The sequence below is a fragment of the Malania oleifera genome, chromosome 5, assembly GCF_029873635.1.
Source record: "Malania oleifera isolate guangnan ecotype guangnan chromosome 5, ASM2987363v1, whole genome shotgun sequence".
NCBI lineage: Eukaryota > Viridiplantae > Streptophyta > Magnoliopsida > Santalales > Ximeniaceae > Malania > Malania oleifera.
Genome location: NC_080421.1, coordinates 24,937,801 through 24,944,769, shown reverse-complemented (window position 1 = coordinate 24,944,769; position 6,969 = coordinate 24,937,801).

The window sequence follows — 6,969 nt, the reverse complement described above, 5'->3', positions numbered from 1 at the left end:
CACCCACCTGGTGTGTTCGTGAGACACGTCGTTTCAGATCATATACTTGTGAGGTATCAGTTCCGTCATAATATGTTGTTGCAATTGTGTCCCACACATCCTTCGTAGTGGAGAAATGAATGAAGTTGCTGATCAAGGACGTGTGGGTTCTTGGTATGCCACTTTCGAAATGTCGGGTCAGTAGCCGAGGGTTTTGGGATATCGCCATTGATGTACTCAAGTTTTTCCTTGCCGAAGATGAACATCTCCACAACTTGGGACCAAAGGGCATAGTTTGGCCCGTCTAACTTGATGCCAATCTGCGGATTCATTGGATCATAGTTAGGAGCCGAGTTCTTGGTCAAAATATCGGCCATTTTGGCTTTCCTGTCATCAACCACCGTCATTGTGGTGTTGCTACCGTGAGGAACCATGTTAGCCATCATTGGCTAAAATGTGAGAAAATGTCGTGATGAAGAAGAGAAGGGGCGGAAGCCTTAGAATCCCTGCTTTGATACCATGTTAAAATAAGAAGAAAATGCACGTGATAATTACGCAGTTTGGTTGACTCCTGTAGAGACCTAAAAAATAAAATTAATAAGAAAAATAAAGAAAGAAGGAAATTTGGTTTGGTAAAGACCAAACCATCGACAGTTTCACAAAGCTCAAAAAAATCATCGACGGTTATGTGCTACCACAGCCGGGTAAATGGGTAAAATAGTTAAAATGGTTTGGTTAAAGACCAAACCGTCGACGATTTGGTGAGAGATCAGAAAATCGTCGATAATTTTGTTGACCCCATAAGTCACACCCGATTTTGATAATGACAAATACTCAAGTATTTGATGGCTATCTAGTTCATGTGCAGGTTTATATTAGCAGATACACTAAGGACACATGAAGTAAAGCATGAAAACCCTGAAGATCATTTTTATTGTATTTCATTATTATTCAATTCGAGTTTGTAATAGTAATTAGGATAAAAAGGTTTGTAATATTTAATGCATATCATGCATGTAGGAACTACGAGCTCAAAGGTCGTAGAATGACTTTAGGTCCCTACACATCACTTGAAAATCAAATGACCTTAGACAAGACTTCGATCAACCTTCGGCTGACCAATGCCGAATTTTTTCAGTGTCCTCAAAAGGACCTAGAATGACCTTAGGACCCACATGCATGCATAAACATATGTGTTTATATGTATAGGGTGAATGTATAAGGGGATTAGAACCGAAATGCATTAAAAATGCATGTTCGGTCAATCAAACCGGAATGTATAAAAACATTTAGTTGACCGAACTAGTCCATGGTCAACAGTTTGACCATAGCTCGGTCGACCGTACTATGCCAAGCTCACACAACTTGGTCAACCAAACTCCCACATGGGTCAACGTTTTGACTTCTTGGTCGATCGACTAGATTTATACGGGCAACGCTCCCACATAAGAGAATCCAACTGCCCGGTCAACCGAACTACCTAGTTCAAAATCACCTGATTGACCAAATTGCGTGGATTTGGGAAAATCACCTTTAAGACCCTTAGTTTGGTCGAATGAACTCTCAGTTCATTTCTCGCACGATCGAGTAAAGTCTGTCACTCGGTCAATCGAACCTTAAGTTCGGTCGACCGGTGCTCTCAGGTTGGACGATATTTACTGAGGCTAAAAACTTCATTATTTTACTAACCTCATTTTAACTTTTCTAAAAATGACATATAGGTCCCTAACAATTATAATTTTAGGGGACTCTATATATACTTCTTCATTTGTAAGGATTAGAATAAGATTAGAAAAAGTGATTAGGAAAATTTCACTCAAATATTTTATACCCCTTTTGCTATATACTCAACATTCCAAGAAAAATTTTCACACTCTTTTTTATTCTTCTTTGCAAAACCATCTTTGATAAAGAGAGCTTTTATTGTATTCTCTTCATTTGCATTATTGTTACAACTTGAAGAGTGAATATATTTATGTGTTTTCATACATTATTTTAAAGCTAGTATACTCTCTCATTTATTATTGTTGAAATTATTTTTAGAGAGTTAACTTGAGTTGATCCTAGATTATTTCATTGATAAATATTATCTTGGAATAACTCGTTTGACCTTGTGAATCTTACATTATTGTTACAAGTATTCAAAGGCTTGTTATTGTGCTTTGTGAAATATTTTTATAAACAAGTTTGATTTCAAATATCTCTTGTGTTAGAATCTTGATAAAATCATATGAGAGATATTTTGATTACATTCTCTGAAAATCTTTGAAACCCTATTTGTAGTTAATAGATATCTATACATAGGTTCAAAGATAGATTGCAAACACACTTGGATTGCCCAATGACATTATCTTGAGAGTTGTAGTATTATCTGCACTAACCTTATAATTCTTATCATAATGATATACATTGATTATTGCTTGTGCTTAACGGTACATATCTACTTAGTGTAAGAAGCACTTTACTTGTACGCAATTTATATTAAATTTGTTGTATTCCAGGCACGGACTTGAAGAAGGAGACTATGTGATAACCTGCTTAATTTCCACATTTTTTTATATAGTAAAATCAATATCATAAATCTTAACCCTCAACTCAGCAAATCATAATCCACCTTGACCTGTGGCTACCAGGAATACATCAGAATACATAACGGAAGCCTAAGTAGCAGGAAACATACAATCACAATATTATAAATACGAAAACATTCATCACATTACCATAAATACCAGAGTCACTACATCCACTATATTTTAGTCTATACATCCTAAAAACAAGATCTAGGGACATTTCCCACAAAATCCAACTATCTCTACTAAAACTTACCCTTCAAAGAGGGCAGACAAACAGTACTAGATCAGCGGGGCTTTTCCCGCTCTCCTATCTGGGGTTCCTGAAAAATTTATAAAATTTTGGGGTGAGACACCTCTTAGTAAGGGAAATAAACTAATACTAGTGTGTGGCAACATGAGTATTCTGTGTTATACATATACCATACAGAACATATTCAATAACTGTTTTGTTAAATCTAAGAAAACATATATATTATCAAAACATGGCAAAACATACTGCATTTTCATAAACATATTTCATCTCATATAATAATAATAATAATAATAATAATAATAATAATAATAATAATAATAATAATAATAATAATATAAAAACATTCCTAGTAGGTTAGCTGGCTGTTGTCATGTATTACCCGCACATGACTGGGTTGTGTGGCCCGAAGGCGAGACCTGACAATGGTTGGTCAACCACTACCAAGTCAAAAGTACAGTCTGTAAGTCTGATGGGTCTGCCAGACCTGATCCTTACACCAAGGGCACTCACATACTTCTTAAAAACCACATCGACCATCCAATCTTACTCCATTCCGTACAGTGGCGTTAACATAAATATCATGATCATGATGACCATGGACACGTAGTAACGGTATCATGCTAGTGCTAGCCTAAATCAAGCCAACCAGGTTCTGATATCATATAACATATACTAAAATTGTGATACATGGATATTTCATATCATTAATTATCAAATCAGTCATATCATTTTGCATATATATGTATATCATGAAAATCATCGGCTTGTACACCGGTATTTCACATTTTACCATAGCTCGGCCCATACATCGGCAAATCATATCATAGCATAGCTCGTACGCTGGCAAATCACATTCATAGCTCAGCCCGTATGCTAACAAATCATACACATAGCTCAGCCTGTACTCTGGAAAATCACATCCATAGCACGACCTGTATGTCGGAGAAATATATCCATAGTTCAGCCCGTACGCTGGCAAATCATACACACAGCACAGCCCGTACATTGGAAAAACATATAAAAATCTCGATTCATACGCCAATTTTCCATTATAAAAATCCGTATCATTAACACATTCCCAGAAATTAGTCATAACAATTCCTACTCATGCCACACTAACAAGTTTTCCGCATATTTAACATACCATCATTTTTAACAGCATTTTCCCAAATATAAATCGTATATAAATATATTTATTTTCTGAAATCAAATTCTATAAAAATATACATATTTTCATAAAATATTAGCTTAATTTATCCCCTTACCTGATTCCTGAAAAACTCCTAAGAAAATCTATCTCACACCCGCAGGATTCCCCGTTCAAGACCCTGAAAACGGAATTTCCTAGAACTAAAGTTCAGTATTCCTATGCGTACTACGCTTTCTTCAACTGTTAAAAATCCAAATATTGAGTAGAAAGTCTTACCCTGGATTTGGGATGGTTTCCACCTTAGCCCCACCAACAATCTGCTCCGGCAAATTTGCAGAGAACTTTCCCAGGAGTGTTGTGGTGGCTTCAGATCCTAAAACCGGTGAAAATTCGACCCGAAATCGAAGAGAAAAGGGAGAAGAACTGAAGGATGAGAGAGAGAGATAGTTTCTGCGCAAGAAAATGGACTGAAAATCATGTTTAACCCTATTTATACTGTGGGATTCGTCAACGAGCCACGTCACCTCGTCGATGAGTCCTGTAGAAAGTTCGTTGATGAACTTCAACCCTCGTTGACGAATTTTAGGTTTCCACAAATCCTCTCTCGGTAACTTCTCGTTAACGAATCTTGTCCTCGTCGACGAGCTCCTGTTATACCCTCGTCGACGAGTCCCCTGTATTCGTCGACAAGGAGCTAAAAAATTCCTCGGGATTATCCTTTCCAAAATGCAACGTCGTCAACGAAGTCGACTGCCTCCTTCTGTTTTCGGTTTCCATTTCCCTTTCTTTTTATTATTTAAATACCATTATTCTTCGGGTCATTATAGACTTGCCCTAGTAATATAGTCTCAGATTGGCTTAGACCTGATTAAGAAAGTTAGGTGCACCATCCTAGTAAGGTGTAGGTTGAGGTGAGCCCCATGAATTGACCTAGTTGTGACTAGTGTTGCTTCACCTGTTAAGTGAGCATTAGTGGAATCATCGGGCTTGCGAGTTAGAGGCGAGGACGTAGGCAGTATTGGTCAAACCCCGATAACATATCGTGTGTGCATTTTATTTTTTTCGTAATTTATTTGTCGTGCATGTATGTTATATTGTGAATGTCGCGCATGATTTAATTTATGCACATTTTATTTATCTAGCGCATTTAGAACTGTATAGATAGACCCTCAGTTGTGAATATACTACTGTTAGATTAGCTAAACCTAGGAATAAATTTTAAAATTCCAATTCACCCATTCTTTTGGGAATACACCAAAGCTAACAGGTTTTGTCTACCAGTGCTTAGTAAAGGAGATCCTGCAACCTCATTTGTTAAAAAAAAAAAAAAAAAACCTCTCTCTCTCTCTCTACCCACGAAACCCTCTCCTTTCTCTCCCCAATTTTGCTCCGATTACAGCCCGATTCAACGATCAAATACCACCACAAGGTCCTAGGAACGACCCTTAGTAAGTTCATCGGAGCAGATTATTGGTTTGGAATTTTTAGGCACCACTCCAAAGTTGAAGTAAGGGAGATAAATTATCAAGTTTTTTACAGTTTAATTGGTTATTTGGAGTATATGGGTCTTGGAAAATATAAATGTCATTATTATTCTTAGATTGAATTGATTGAACTGGGGGGAAAATAATTTAAGGGTTTTTGAGTTCCGAACGCTGCAGACGTGGGTTAGGATCTTCGTAAGAGTTCTCTCAGTAAGTCAGGTAAGGAGAATAAATTATAACAGGTATTTTGGGAAAATTAATTGTTGAGTAAGAATACGAAAATGAGAATATGGCATTTAGTTTTGAAAAATGGTAATATAGATATTTTCCTTGTGATTGCTATATATTGATTATCAATTAAACTTTGTGTGGCATAAGGAATATTAGATAATGATTTTATACTGCGAATGTACTCGAAACTAAGATATGTGATATATATATATATATGTATATATAAGTGTGATGATATGAGGCTTATATACAAAAATGATGAAATGTGAAACATAGATATGTTTTTCTGGGAAATTATAAAATGTGAAATACAAATATGTGTTATACACAGAGGTATTTTATATAGAAATGTTGAATTGCTATATATATATGTATAATATATAGATATGGGATGTGATATATACACAGATATGTGTTATGTAAAAATGTTGAAATGAGAATTATACAGAAATGATGAGAATGATATAGAAATGTGAAAATGAGAACTTTGATGGACCATAGTATACAGAGCACAGTACCGTTACTGCATATGTATTAGTGCAACCACACGTTTGGTTTAGAGTGTGGCGAGACAGTCGATTGGGTCAGTGAAGGGTTGTGTTGCCCCCTTAAGTCCGGACTAGGATTGGGCAAGTCAATCGTACTACAGACGCGTTCTCTGTTTAGAACTAACTGGGTAGGCCAATCGCGGTTAGGTCCAGCCTTCGAACCGCACAATCCGGTCATGTGGGGTGAATACATGATGATACAAATATCTTCAGGGCAGCAATGAGCTACAGATGCGACGTGTATTATATACGGGTGGATGCTTATGAGTTAGAAAATATTATGAAAAGTGAAAAGTAAAATGAATAGTCGTGAGTTACAGACGTGACATGCTATATACTGGCGGACACCCATAGGCTAGAGAATGTGAATATGAATATGAGAAATGAAAGAATATGAAATTGATATGAGAAATGAACAGTCGTGGGTTACATACGCGACGTGCTATTTATTGGTGGACGCCCATAAGCTAGAGAATGTGAATATGAATATGAGGAATGAAAGAAAATGTAAATATGAATATGAGAAATGAAAGAATGTGAATATGATTATGGGAAATGAGAAAGTATGTATATGAATATGAGAAAAGAAAAGTATGTGTATGATATGAGAAATGAGTGGGTATGTATATGATATGAGAAAGGAAAGAGTATGTATATGATATGAGATTTTAAAGCACATGAATAAGATTTGTGAAAATGAAAATATATGTATATGATTATGAAAGTGATATGAAAGCTTTTGAAAATATGT